Raw genomic sequence first — 16,407 nt, forward strand, 5'->3', positions numbered from 1 at the left:
CTAGAGCAGGCCATTAATCGATTTGATTGAAAAATGGGCGATTTCACCAATTCCGGTAACAAAAAATGTGAGTGTGGAACATCCATTGATTCTCACTCAATCCCAGACAACGCCGGGTCCCCCTGCTAGTATTTATTAATTGATATTTAATGCCTATTGGTAAAGTTTCACAAAAATCAGAGTTATCTGAATTTTCACGAAGGGCCCCCATCCCCCTTTTTATAGCTTTGCATAAACTTAAATCAAACTAAATATAACCCACCTTATTACTACTTACGCCTAGTGGCTGTGTTTCAAAATTCGTAATAATTGGCTAATTTGGGATTGAATTTTATACATGCTAATACATAAACGTATGCATCTATAATATAAACATCACCTGTATGTACGTATGTATGTATGTCTGCCTAAAACTTTCGACCGAGGCGACGGATCCTGACAAGATCGGTATCATCTTGAAGCTCGTCATCTCGGACAAGAAATATCGAAAAATTGTCCAAAAACATTAATTACTTCACTCTAAACACGGCCGTTTTGTACAAGGAGGGGTCGATTTTTTCGCCGACATTTTAGCAATTCATCGTCACCGTTAGATTGACTTCGGTTAATTTCAACGATTTGGATTTTCGTTCGTGTCATGGATTTTATTTGTATTGAACTATGTAGCACAAGACGTCCAATTATTTGTATTGAACTATGTAACACAAGACGTCCAATTATTTGTATTGAACTATGTAACACAAGACGTCCAATTATTTGTATTGAACTATGTAACACAAGACGTCCAATTATTTGTATTGAACTATGTAACACAAGACGTCCAATTATTTGTATTGAACTATGTAACACAAGACGTCCAATTATTTGTATCGAACTATGTAGCACAGGACGCCCAATTTTCTTGCGCTTCTTTTTTGTCTTCGTGGCACGGGTTCGAGTCTGCCTGTCTACTACCACTTTTTTGCTCAACACACACCTCCAAACACCTGGGCAACGCCGGGCACCCAGGCTAGTTTTTATATAAATAGATATATTTACGACCTAATAATAAAAACGAGACGAAAATAATGCATCTAAAGATTTTATGACGAAACGCAATTTATTCTTTTGTTTCTAGAATGGGCGTTATGTGATCGCCTGTTTAGTGTGTGAAGTTGTATCCCAAAGATGAGACTTTTATTAATTAACCTTTTCTTTTGAATCTATGTAGGTGGACGTTTAATTTTCACGATAACGTGTTCTCATTTTCGAAGAAAAAATGCCTTGAGAATTACGAAAAAGTTGTTTTTATTTTGTAGTCATTTTACTAATATTATTAGTAAGACGATTCCAATGTATATGTTAAAAAGCAGTAATGATTTTAGAATCCTTATACCTAGAATTGCTGTAATATTTTGAATCTATCCAATCAGTTTTTTTTTTAATTTGGTATTTGGTTCGGAATAATAACGAAAATGTAAAAATAGAATTTCAACTGAAAGCAATATTAACTATTTGTCATGTCGAAATTCCTAACATGTGACTACTTACTTTCACGCCATTATTATGAAATGTAACTTAAACAAGGGAAGTAACTCAGTTTGGAATCTGTTTATTGTTTTAGTACAATTTGTAATTTATTTTTCTAAAAACAATTTTCATTTATAATTAATTTTCTACTTCATCATTTTTCGTAATTTTGTTAATAATTTACTAATTTCAACATGACAATTAAGTAGATACCGTTGCTTTTAGCTGAAATTCAATTTTTTTTTATTTTCGTTATTATTCCTGACAAGCGTCCAATATTTCACCGCCAAAGCAAGACATATTGCTATATAAGCGTAAGAAGTTCCTTTGATAGGAGTGAGCTTTAGAGAGAGATAATCTGGGAAAGGAGTTTGTCAGCAAGGTTGTTTCTCACATTATATATAAATTTGAGGATTGTAGGTATAGCTAGGGAAACAAGGAGCAGGGGAGAATTCCAAAGATAAGTGATCAGAAGACGGAAATTATCAGAGTAGAAAGTGCAGTATCTGGAGTTTCGGTTTTAGATATTTTTTCGTGTTTTTGATTTGGGAGAAATATTTCTGAGATGACCCGATTTCAGAGGAACATTTTCAGTGAAAAAGGTTTTACATAGTTCATAATCAAATCTGAGAATACGAGAGACATGTAATGCGATAAACAAAGCATGTTATACGGTAACCAAACAAAATAATGAATTCAGAAGGTATCTATTCACAAAAGATATAATTTATATGGAAGTTTATAGCTATAGAAAAACATAAAATGTTTGTAAAAACAAGAAGTCCCACACGATTACACTGGCCAACAAAAAAAATTATCATAGTGTCCAAGATGTTTAAACTGTTTTTAACTAATTTAAGGGCACTGATTCCAGAAATGCTGTCACTTTATATCAGGTTTAGTTTTTTTTTTTTTGCTATGGTATACCCCCCACCTCTGTAGGAAGCCGATAGCTACAATAAAAGCAGACAAAATGAAGTGACAATATCTTTATGTAACTTTAAGACACATATTCATAAAATCACACCAAACTGTTCACAAATAAAGAAATAAAGCTTGAAGTTTTAAAAAAGTGCTACACATTGACATCATTATCCATGTTTATGTTTTACTAATTTTTGAGAATGGGGGTCTCCGGTATCATCACGCTTGATAGACCAAGAGTAGTCTGCAAGCAGGATGGCATCCCAACGATCTTGAAAGCGAACTTCCATGTCGCTGATGTCTTGGTGGCAGTGCTCGCCTCTCACATTACCTAGATTTTCTGGAAAACGGGCAAGATATGCAACGATGTTTATATTTACACTCTATTGATGGAGACTTATGGGTAATGTTTCAACAACCTCTTTGTATTTGTGCATCCTTATTTTTCCCAAGAAAAAATTTACTACGTTCGTAAACGCTATCCAGACACTTAATTCTGCAGGATTCATAAAATTACAGAAATTTGCATCATTCATTAAGTTTCAAATCTGGGTCCATCCAAAATATCAGCTTTTAATTTCTCTATGGTTAGGCATATATTTGAAACAGTCGCCATCTTTCTCAAGAGCTTTCAAAAACTGTTTCGTGGTGCCAAGCTTTGTGCAGAGGAGGAAACACAATTTTGGAATGCTCCAGCAAAGAGGGATATCAATTGATAGCACACAGGCCAATTTTTTTTTTTATTCTTGTCCTGCTAACCCACAAACACAAGAAGCAAAGAAATTTTGTGTAGCCACCAGTCATTTTCAAATCGGCACACATGATCCATTAGCTCTGTTTTTATGAAATCTTTTCAAGAACAAATCTGATTTTATATTTTCTTTGAGGGTCGTTGAATGGCCTAGAGGAACTGATCCATATGTTGTCATTGTGAAGAACACACTTTAAACTTCTTTTGGAACTGTCTATAAAAAGCGCCAATCTTGAGAATAATACTTTTCGACACCAAGCTGCCGCAGCAGGCCGGCAACGTCGTTTCAATATACTTTGTCATTGTCCTGAGTGAAATATGGCAAGAATTCGATATGCGTTTTCTGTTGAAAGTTATGAGAGTTCCAGGCTAAAGTAGTTTTGTTTTTTCTTTGAGTCTTGAAGCTAAAAGTTCAGAAGTTTCTTTGGAAAGGTTGGGATCCCAAGTCAGATCATTAAGTTCTCATTGATAAAAATGCTGTAGTAGTGAAGTAGGAAAACTGACGTCTGAAACAGTGGTTTCACTACTGTCAGTGAACAAAACAAAGGTTTGATCTTTTTCAGAACCAGGCAATCCTAATTCAGACAAGCATTTCAACACTGGAACGAGAATTTCATTGCAGTGTAGAATTGGCCTAATTGCAGACTGTTGGTTTCGATAAATCAACAAATTCCTGTTCATTCCCTTCGTTTTGACTGCACAGAAATAGCAGTCATCGAAATGTTTTTAGTTCGTGCCAGACCATTGGAATATCAAAACAGTAACTTTCTATCCTTTTATGTCCACTGTCAAAGATGCTCAACACATAGCTTGCATACAGTATTGGGTGTCTATGCCTTATCTTGATCACCCAGCATTATTTTGAAATAAGCAAAATAAGCACACATTAAAAATTCACTGTTAGATTGCAAAACACATTTTGATTATTAAAACAACGTCGGTCAGGAGATAATGTAGCCATGCTTAATTTTTGCTCCAAAACAAACGTAAAATAACGCAGCTTAATTATTTCCTGTCTGATTTATAAATGAATTCCTAACATTAAGAGAATAAACCTTACTTTGACCCAGAAATCAACAAAAACATGCCACACTCGGTATGCCTATTTACTACTCAGTGTCCACTTACCAACTATATACCTTATTGTATAGCAAATTTAACTTTTACTTTAAGGTTTGTGATGTCATAATCAATTACCATACATCACAATAACAACCTACAATTGTAATTATGAAGTTAGAATGCATATAGAAATACGCCTAGTGTACTGTCGTTGCACGCACCTACGTTTCAGTCAGATAAACTATTCTAAAAAAAAAGAATGACTCTGAAGACTAGTACATAATACACAGGTATATTTATTTAAAGAGAAAAGGTAAAAATTGAAAGAGAAAAAATGACGGATATGAGAAAGTGAAAAACAATAACAAACGAGGGTAGGAAAACGGAGTAAAAAAAATCAAGACTAAATAAGTTCGTAAAAAAATGGAATATGAAATGTCACATTGCATGACAAAGTAAATAAACACATTGTCCAAAAGAAGTAAGTAAAACATACCGTTGATGCTGAGGGTGGGGAGCGGACAAGGAAGAAATAGGCGTGCTGTGTGGTCAATGGTCGCAAAAAGGAAGTAAGGACCAACCGGAAGAGATATTTAGGAAGAAAGTAACTTTTATGTTAAGAGTAACTTAAAGGGGGATAATGGGTTCAAATAGGGAGCAGGACACATTTTTAATGTGTATATATATGTGTATATATATATATATAGCAAATATCTCAACAAGTTGACCTGATGGGGAAAAAAATAATGTAATTTTCGGAATCAACACTCCCAACTTAATCTAAATCCGCTAAGAAACCTTGGACACCAAAAAATGTGTTGGCCAATGTTATTTAAGAGCCTTACGTTACAGGGCTCAGGACAGCGTAATCAAAATTTCTCTGCTCATTTATACAAATTATATTTCATTAAAAGTTAAGGATAAAAGTTAATGTTCATTTGATTTCGTATTAGAGAATTCATAGAGGAAGTTTACAATATTTCATTAAATAGGTTTAGTTTCGATTGAGCAGACGAGAACGAAGGGATTCAAATAGTCAGTGTGTGTGTGTGGTGCTTCGTAACTGTAAGCATGCGTGAGTTGACATGGCAGCAAACATGAAGCCCGACAGAGGGTCGCCAGGGTCGCTGGTCCGTAGATTTCTGCTCAACTGGTTTATTGAAGAAAAATCTGTCTTTTAATGGATCGAAGTGGCTCCCAGAAAGAATAACAAAATAATGCCAAAAAAGATATGAAAATAATAAAAATTTAAAAAAATGTTACGACGAAACGCGATTCATTCTTTTGTTTTCTTGAATAGGCGTTCTGTGATCGACTATTTAGTGTATAAAGTTGTATCCTAAAGATGAGCCTTTCAACTAGGGTTGAATCAAATACAATTGTATTTGTATTTCAATTGTATTTAATTTTAATGTAATTGTATTTGTATTTTAACATCACAAGAAAAAGTAATTTGTATTTGTATTATGGCATCCAGGAAAATAGTATTTTGTATTTGTATCTATATTTGAGAGAGAGAGAGAGAAGGAAACTTTCAGAGCTCTAATGATAATAAAATGCAATGAGGACATGATATAGAATGTAATGTAGATGTCAAGTTTGGAAGGAAATATTTTTTCTTTTTCTTTTTTTTTGCATATTTTCAGATTTCTTTATTACTTTGAAAAAAAAAAGTACTTATATATGTTTTTTTTTAAAATCAGTTATTGTATTTTTAGTTGTATTTTGAGATTGAGGAATAAAAGTATTTGTATTTGTATTTCTGGTAACCTAAACGAAAGTATTTGTATTTATATTTCAATTGTTAAGTCAGTATTTGATCCAACCCTACTTTCAACCATCAACTTTTTTTTTCAATCTATGTAGATAGACATTTAGTTTTCACAACAACGTGTTCTTATTTAGAACCCTTCCTCTGAGTTCTCTTGACTCATAGAAACAAATCCCAATTTCCTCGAGTGAAGCTTGACCCACACCCATCCATCCACCCGACCATTCCTCAAAAAAAAAAGTCAGACATGTCAGTCGAGATGAGGATGTAGTGATGCCAAGCGGCGACAACAAGGGTGTGTGGGCGTGAAGCTACACCTAGACATATATCGGTAGTCGTGAACAGTGCCACTTGGTTGCATTTGTCGGTCATAAAAATTGATTGGGATTTGACTCGCTTGCAAGAGATGAGGTTATTCCTACCATGGCAGCCGCCGGTGAAATAGACAGAAAAAAAGGAAAGAATGAAGAGACATTTTTTAATGTATTAGAGATCTGTCAAAAAATATTGAATCGTTGGGGAAATCACCAATCCACTGCTTGTTATTAGAATTAGCTGTGTAGTCAAACGCACATATTTACGGAGAGAGAAAGAGAGAAAACGAACAAACCAAGTTATGTGTTCATTAACGTTTCGTCTTTATTGTGAGACTTCCACTGGATGAATGAAATAAAAAAATAAATAAAAAAACAAATCAGTAGAAAGATTTGAAAATATATTTTTGATGTAATGAAGTGTATGATCCTGTTCCATTTAAGAATCAGAAAAAGTCGTTGGAAATTAAAAAGAAAAAAAGTGTGTGTGTGATGTCAATAATGGAAATAGTATTCCGACGGAATCATATATATATATATATATATATATATATATATATAAGTGAACGTGTCTGTGTACATTTCCTACACAATAACTCTGTCAATTTTCAGTCTACAGACTCGAAAATTGATATACAGGGTACTGAGATTTGGGAAAATTTTGTGATCGGTTTTTGGCCAGAAATTTGCCGATTAAGGGGTCAACGATTTGACTTTTGAGAACTCTACCAAACTACTCCGACAATTTTGGGTATAAACACTTGAAATTTTAGATATAGGTTCCTTGGACATGGATCTAACTTTACTTGATTTGAGCCCCAAACAATCAATTTTAAGGGGTCATAATATGGGTCAAAGTTTAAAAAAAATTACCTCTGCGGTCTCTTCCAAATTACTCAGACAATTTTTGGTCTAAATATTTGAAATTTTACATAAAGGGTAGTCAGAGATAGGAAAGCTTTTTCATCAGTTTGGGTCGAAAATTTTTAGTTACCAATATATAAATGTATGTATGTATGTCTGTTTGTATGTCTGCCTTAAACTTTCACTAAAGGCGACGGATTTTATCAAGATCAGTATCGTTTTAAAGTTCGACCTTTCATACGACGAATATCGAAAAATTGGCTAAAAACATTAATAACTTCCCCTTAAACTAGGCATTTTTCTACAGGGGGGGGTCACTTTTTTCGCCGATATTTTTTAAAGTTATCCTCTCCTTTAGATTGTCTAGCCTTTATTTTTAAATATATCGCTTCCGGTCTGGCGGTGGTCGTAACAGTATAAACGTTAGGTTTTACACTTTCTTTTCCTTCTTTTCGGTACGAGTTCGAGCCTGTCTTCCTACTACCACTTTTTTTTTTTGCTCAACATACACATCCAAACACCCGGGCTGAAATGCTAGTAGAGAAATTAAAAAAAAAACAAGACGAAACATTGATGAACACATAACTTGGTTTGATCTTTTTTATTTCTCTCTCTCTCTCATATATATATATATATATATATATATATATATATATATATATATAGAAGGCAGTACAATGCAGAGGTAACGGAAACGCACAAACTGAAGCAGACGAAAAAATTTTTATTAAAAATACATGTGTATCAATTTCATACACCCATTTTATTTGTTTGTGCCGTGATTACCTGTGTCAGTTGCTCTGATGGAATATTCGTGTTCTATGATATTTCGAGAAAGGTCTCTTCGTCTGATATTTGACTTTGGTTAAAAACGCGCTTCTGTAAACAGAATATATATATATATATATATATATATATATATATATATATATATATATATATATTATTGGAAGTCTTTTTATCCGAATGTGATGTTCAGCATGTTAAAAACATACCTTTTGTTGTAAAAATTTAATGGAAAAACATTTAGAGAAGTTGGTGGGGACAGGATATTTTTATGGACACATAAATCGTGAAATTGCCTTCCCACTAATGAAACAGCTGTAATGGGAAAAATACAGGAAATAAACGAAGGTTATAAAAAAGAAAACGCGAGTCTTTGAATTTTCAACTAAAGTTTGCACTATATATATATATATATATATATATATATATATATAATGTGTGTGTATAGTTTATTATACATACATTATTGGTTATATATTTTTGTTACGTATGTTTCAGTGGAATCTCCATTCAAAGAGACCACCTCGTCAAACCACAAAAAGGAATGCTATTGAAACGAGTCAAAATTACTTTTGTTTTTTTTAATAAAATTTAGTTGGGTGTGGTAAACATTCTGTAAGGAAGAGAATGTAGAGTTTGTGGATGTGGACAGTATTGATTTTGGTGGGAAGATGTGGTGAGGAAAGGGAGTTGGGTGGGAGGGGTTGAGGGCAGAGGAGGAAGTATAATCTGGTGTGGACAAGCTGTTGCGGCTGGGAGATATTGGTTTTATTTTAACTTGGCGGTTGTTTATTGGTCTAAGTTTTTGCTTTCATTTGAAGTAATATTATGCCCACATCGTTGTCGTTTCCCTATCTTAAGTCTTTATAGTGGATTTTTCTTTCCTAGTGGCGACTTCCTAATCTATCTATTTTATTGATAAACTCTATTTTATTTTTTATTGATAAGCTCTATTTATTTTTTATTTTATGCCTTGCTTTTATATCCGAAAATCTGGAGATATTTGACACCCACAATTTTAAATATAAAAAAATAGAAAAGCGCTTGAAAATACTTTAAAACATAAACTCATTTAGATAGGTATAATAGTATTTATTGCCTTTGGTAACAATTATTTAATGACTTAAAACCATCCTTAACCATCCTTAAAACTCACTATTAAATTGATTTTCCAAGTACATTTTATTGGGGGGGGCAGATTCTATTGTTTAAAATCTGATCTAAGCACTCCCCTTAATTTCAAAGTATTTATTTACTTGTTAAAAGTGTAGAAAAGTTAACAGCCGAAAATGGTAAAAAAAGAAAAAAAAACCGGCAATAACAGTAAAAGAAAACTGCTAGGAAATGCAGTAGACTTTAATTATCTACCGATCTGTGTACTTTGAGCCTGCTCAAATTGTTTTTCTTTTAATAATAGGTTATTCAAAGTGTTTTTTTACACAAAGATATAAACAAATAGTCGCTCATCGCTTAACAGGTAGGGAGGCTTGATTTCTGCAAAGTTGTAAACAAATGACTTATTCTACCACTAAGCTTAAGTTTGAGTTGCACTCTCAAATTTAGAGTTAATGGTAGCGGTACATTTTTTATACATCTTTTCCAAAATGAAGTCCACAACGTTTAAACGACAAACAACCAGTTATTTGTTGTAAAGAGAGACAAAATAAATGAAATAAAAAGAACATAAACACAGTTTCTGCACGTATTAAAGATACTTAAAGTTTATTGCGTTTGGTATACGGTATTTGTTGATTTTGCTGCTGTTTACAATTTATAGACTATTAACTATTCTATACGTTAACAAATGACTGTGTTGTTTCTACTTACTTGCCTCCCCAAAGAGCCAACATTCATGATTTTACTTATTTTTACTAATTTTTTTTAACGTCTATTATTACATTTAATTTTCAGTGTGAACTACCTTTTCTAAGACGGAGTATATCTTAACACCTCTGGGAAGTTTGTGTTTATTTTTTAGCAAACATTAAAGACAAAAGGCTTTCCACCTGTGAAAAATGTATTTACTTACTTTCCTACGATGGCAAAGTTAAACACAAGCTCGGTTTTTAATGTAGTGAAAACCCCGTTACCTCCAAAAAGAGTTAGTCGGGATTGGGGCAACATTTTTTGTTTATTCTCAGTCTTAAAGCATTTCTCCTCCATTAACCAACGACAGAAAAGATCAAGTATAGTATCAGAACAGATACATTAATTTTATTTGGAAAAGTAAAACATACAAATAAACCGAAAATGAAAGATATTGCAAAATGGGCAAATATTTAAATCATTTTTTCTTTCATTTTTTAAATATTCAGTGCAATCAAATATATACTCGATTGTTAATTAGTGGTAGTTATTTAAATTACAATGAATAAGCATTGTCAAAAACTGAATAAATCTTGTTTTAGTTACTTAAATTATTTAGAGTATGAATATAAAGTTATTTGAAAATTACTGCTAATTAGAACTAAACCAGGAGGAACTGGTAAAACCTTTCTAATAAAATTGATTTTGGCAGCCATTCGATCATAAAATGACATAGCCTTAGCTCTTGCTTCATGCGGAATAGCTGAGACCTTACTACCACGTAGAACTGCTCATTCTGTTTTGAAAATCCTATGAAACATTTGAATTTTTTCAAAACTCCCATGTTCAATATCTTCAAAACATCCAAAATTGGAAAAATATTGCAGAAATGCAAACTTATTTTGGGGGATGAATGCACAATGGCACACAAAAGTCACTTGGGGTTCTTGATCGATCCTTGAAAGATATGCGTGGCAATGTCAGGCCATTTGGGAATGTAGTAATATTGCTTGCAAGAGATTTCAGTCAAACGTTACCTGTAATTCCTTAATCAAAACAAGATGAAATAAATGCTTGCCTTAAATACTCTACTTTTTGGAGCCATCTGAAGACATTAATTTAAACTAAAAATATGCGTTTCCAATTGCAGAACGATCGATCCGCAGAGAAATTTTCGCATCAATTGCTGGAAATTAGAAACGGAAACGTGCCGGTTGATCCAAGTTAGGGGCGAATTTCGTTGCCTCATAACTTCTGTAATTTAGTTACATCAAAAGAAGAGTTAGTAAAAAAATTTTTTCCAGATATTCAAATAAGAATTCCAGTTGGCTAAATGAACGAACTATTCTTGCAGTTAAAAACAAATACGTCCATGAACTTAATGATATTATTCAGCTTAAAATTCCAAGTTAGATAGTCACATACAAGTTCGTCGACACTGTTGTGGAAGCAGATAAAGTGGTTAATTATCCAACAGAATTTTTTAATTCACTAGATTTGCCAGAGATGCCACCGCATGTACTGCAATTGAAAAGTGGCGAACCAATTATGTTGCAAAATATACACAAACCCATCTTTTGCAATGGCACATGACTTGCAGTAAAAAAAAATTAATGAACAACATTAAAGAAGCAACAATTTTAACGAGACTTTTCAAAGGTGAAAATGTCCTCATTCCACGCATTCCTGTGATTCCACCGGATACGCCATTTTAATTTAGGAGATTGCAATTCCCAATTCGATTATGCAATCACCATCAACTAAGTCCAGGGACAATCTTTACAATTGTGCGGTTTACATCTACACACTGTCTATTTCTCACATGGACAATTTATGTTGCGTGTTCAAGAGTCAGCAAACCAGAAAATCTTTATCTGCTCAGAAAATGGAACAACAAAAAATTGTGGATCGACTGAGAAATTAAGCATATAAGAAACATGCATTTTCTAATTTGAGGATTTTTTTTTTATTTCCATAAATTGAGCCACGGCAACGCGTCACAGGATACAGCTAGTGTGCATATATATATATATATATATATATATATATATATATATATATATATATATATATATATATATATACGCGCGCGCTATCAGTATGTGAGTTCGTTTCCTATGGAGTCGAAAACTGTTGGGTTAAAATTTCCCACAAATGTACTTTGTGGCAATGGTTTTTAGGTAGGTTTTGTATGGCAATGTTTTCATTAAGTATCGGCAATCGAAACAATCTCATAAGAACGAAAAATTTTGACTAAAGTTTACAACCTAACATCACAAGTGCATTTGAGAAGTTTTATTACAGCACAAGCAGTAAGTCTCGGCATATAAAATAAACAGTAGGTTCTTTGATATGACTTGACTTTTGCATTTTAAACTTTTATTCAAGCCATTATATATAAAAATAATTTTGTAAAATCAACAGTAAGTCCTCTACAATGTATTGTGAACTTAATAATAATTCTATAAAAGTGAACGTGTCTATCTGTGTATATGTGTCTGTGTACATTTCCCTACGCAATAACTCTGTCAATTTTCAGTCTACAGACTCGAAATTTGATATACAGGGTGCTGAGATAAGGGAAAATCTTTGCAATCCGTTTTCGGTCAGAAATTTGGCTGTTAACAGGTCAAAGTTCAACGATTTGACCTTTGAGAACTCTATCAAACTCTTCCGACAAATTTTGGGTATAAACACTTGACATTTTACATATAGGTTCCTTGGACATGAACCTAACTTAATAACTTGATTTGACCCCAAAACAAATGTTAAGGGGTCATAATAGGGGTCAAAGTTTAAAAGAATTTGACCTTTGCGGTCTCTACCAAATTACTTACACAATTTCTGATGTAAACATTTGAAATTTTACATAAAGGGTATTCAGAGATAGGGCAAGCTTTTTAATCGGTTTGGGTCGAAAATTTTTAGTTACCAATATATATGCATGTATGTATGTACGTTTGCATGTCTGCCTAAAACTTTCGATAGAGGCAACATCAGTATCGTTTTTAAGTTCGACATTTCATACGACAAATATTGGAAAAAAATTGGCTAAAATCATTAATATCTTCACTTTCAACTGGGCACTTTTCTACAGGGGGTCGTTTTTTCACCGATATTTTTGAAAGTCATCCTCCTTTCGATTGTCTAGCCTTAATTTAAAACTACGTCACTTCCGGTTTGACGGTGGTCGTAACAGCAAAGACGTCAGAGTGTTTTTCCCCCGTTCTTTTCCTCCTTCGCGGTACGGGTTCGAGCCTGCCCTCCTACTACCACTTTTTTTTTTTTTTTTGCTCGACATACACCTCCAAACACCCGGGCAACGCCGGGCTGAAATGCTAGTAATCTATAAAATAATGAAATTTCGAATTTACTTATTAAGGTTACTCAATATTTCCGTCCACTTCTTCCAGGTCACGGTTAAGGGATGGATACGTTATTTTATAGAAAGATGTCTTCATCAGCAAAGAAATAAAAGCCAAGTACGTCCAAGGATGGAATACTGTTGCCATATCTGGACAGGAGCTGCTAAAAACAGCCTATCCTGCCTTGACAGAGTACAAAATAGACTTCGTGGCTTAGTGAGGATGCCCTTTTTTCTACCCTGCAACCTCTCTCTCACAGAAGAGACGTTGCGAGCCTATCCTTGTTTTATCGTTATTTCCATGGCAGGTGCTCGTCTGAACTCCAATCTCTGGTCCCCCCTCGCCAATCTTTCACGAAAAACACCCGTCTAGCTGAATCCACTGTGAAAAATTCCCCCCACTCTATATCTGTGCCTAAACCAAAACGCGGATTCCATGAACAAAGCTTCTTTCTTAGAACTGCACGCCTGTAGAACTCTGTTCCGTCTGCCTGCTTCCCACCGGACTACAACTTGGATGTCTTCAAGTCCAACGTTAACAAATTCCTAATGAACCGCCCCCTTAAGTAAACACTTCATCAAATCTCCACACTAACGTAATGTATTTGCAATAACCCTTATCCCTGAGTGGCTTCCGGGCCTTGATAAGTGGTGATACTGTGTAAAAAAAAAATTAAAAAAATAAATAAATAACGTTACCGTTATTACCAACCACCCTTTTTATTATTTCTGAATAAAACTAACGATTTATTATGAAAAAGTATTCAATATCAAATATATAATATATATATATATATATATATATATAATTAAAAATATTTTTAAATTTCTAATATTTTGAAAAAAAAGTTCATGTTCATTCCACGAAGTGTCTGCCATCGATTATTCAATCACGAGCAACATCGATTCTCGCTGCTAATATATATATATATATATATATATATATATATATATATACAGAACAAACCATGTCTGGATGAATGAATTGAAGAAGTCTTACAATAGAAGACGAAACGTTGGTGGATGTCTGACTAGTTTTGTTCTTTTTTATCTATCTCGTCGGAATAATATTTCCATTATTCTCATATGTGTGTTGCAAAAGTAGGCGTATAGTGAAAAAAAATGGCCAATACGCATTTACTGGGTTTATTATACAAATGAATGTTACATATACATGTGATAAGAAACGTGTGTGGATGAACGAATGTGATAAGAAACTCTAATCTCTCAGAAACTTTAAACAAATCGCTAATAAATAAAAAGAAATACATTAAAAGTACTTGCATTTTAATTTTGTGATTGTGACGGAACTGAACAACGCTGAGCTTACAAAATGATGAGCACAAGAACCATCGTCATTCGAACCCGGAACCCGTCCAGTACAATGAAAAGAGAAGGGAAGAAAGATATGCAAATCGTGGGAGTGTCGCAATTAAAAGTCTGTATATAACGACTTTTTTTTTTTTTTTTTTGCAAGAAGGTCGGAATATAATCGTGATTTTGTGAAGACGAAGAAAAAGAAGAGTTGAGAAATTAAGAGAAGTTTGTTTTACGCAATCGGAGTTATTTTTTGTACGCGTTAGTACGAACGACGGATTTTTTTTTTATTCGCCAAGTTAAAACATTAATTTCAACTCTTCAATGATATGTCGCTATAGTACGCGACTAATTTCAATTATGAGCTTAATGTATAGAAACTAGTTGTAACTATTCAGTGTTATTTTGGAAGTCATTTTATTTTCATTCATTTTTTTTTTAATTTTACGATATCTTTTATTACTAACAAAATATTGTATAACCACAATATAATAATTTCCCTTTACCCACTCAATTTTGGACTGACATCTTCATTTCATAATGTGTACATACATCATAAAGTTTTCTCTGACCTCCGGGCTATGATCAGTGTAGTATCTGTTCTGATGCTACACTCAAGTTAATTGTTCCTCAGTCAATGGAGGGAAAACTCTTCTATACTAAGGCATTTTTTTTTTTTTTTTTTTTACTTCCAGAGTGCCCCCTTTTTTTGGGGGGGGGAGCTGGTTTGTCACCCGCATAAAAAAAAATGACACTGTGTCACATCTTGCTTTCGCGGAGAAGCAAATAAATACCAATAGATTTTATTGTAAATAAGCACGGTGAGAAATGTTGACATAACAGGTGCGCATGGTTGACTAAAAATTCTGGCTGTTTCTCTCATAGAAGTAATGGCTTATGCCTGCGACTGCTTTTCGTGTTCTTTTGTGTAATAAAATCAAACCGACATCAATGGTAATAGGGGAGATAAAAAAAAAATGTGCTAATGCAGTAAGCATTTGAGTTTTAGATAGGCTGGCTCACATTACTTCTAAGGAAGCAGTGATTGGATTACATTTTGGGCCAATCTACACAACCCTTAAATAGACAAGAAAGACAAACACTGACCAATCCGTGAGTGCCTTATAAATGCTAATCTAATTAAATTATAAAAAAAAAATTCCTTAAATATATTTTGTTTTTGTTTTTAATAGTTCGCCGTGTTCGAAGCTATTTTGTTTCCCGGATGGTTGCGCAACCCCAGGCAATCAGGAACGGTAGGGGTAGTTAAAGTTCGTAGTTTGTATCACTGGTGTTGATGTTAGTGCTGATCTTTATTTGATCTTAAAATGAGGAAGCAGTCGTGAAACACTTGACAAACAGATAAAAATCCGATTTCAATTTTGACCCCTCAGACTTTTTTTCCGGATGAAAACCGATTAAAGTTTTCCACATGTCTGAATGCCCGATATATCAAATTTCAAGTCTGCAGATCAAAAATTCGTTGAGTATATAGGTTGAGAAGTGCCCTCATACACACATTTTTACTTTTATAGATATGCTAGATTTATTATTTGGCAGGGGGGGGGCGAGCATTGTTTCTCTTTCCTTTCTGAAGTTGTCCATACAAGCTCCTTGGCATGCGGTATTCTTCCATATGACTTAAACAAGGAAATGAATATGCTGTTGCTATAGTCCTACTGATGAGCATACATTATATAATAATAATAAAAAAAACAAAGTCTAGTTGCTTGTCGATTTCCGCCTTCAATGACTGATCTCTCTTCCCCCCTCTCTTACCTGTTTCTTCTTCAGTCATTATGAATGGTTACTCACTGATAAAAAAGAATAAATGTTGGCTTTTCCTGGAGTATGAATGACTATGTCGCCCAAGTCGGTCTCCAGTTTGTGTACTATATGTCTGCATGCCCAAAACGCAGTCGTTTCTATAGTTTCCAGT

The sequence above is a fragment of the Euprymna scolopes genome, chromosome 3 (assembly GCF_053919585.1).
Source record: "Euprymna scolopes isolate OS-2025 chromosome 3, ASM5391958v1, whole genome shotgun sequence".
NCBI lineage: Eukaryota > Metazoa > Mollusca > Cephalopoda > Sepiida > Sepiolidae > Euprymna > Euprymna scolopes.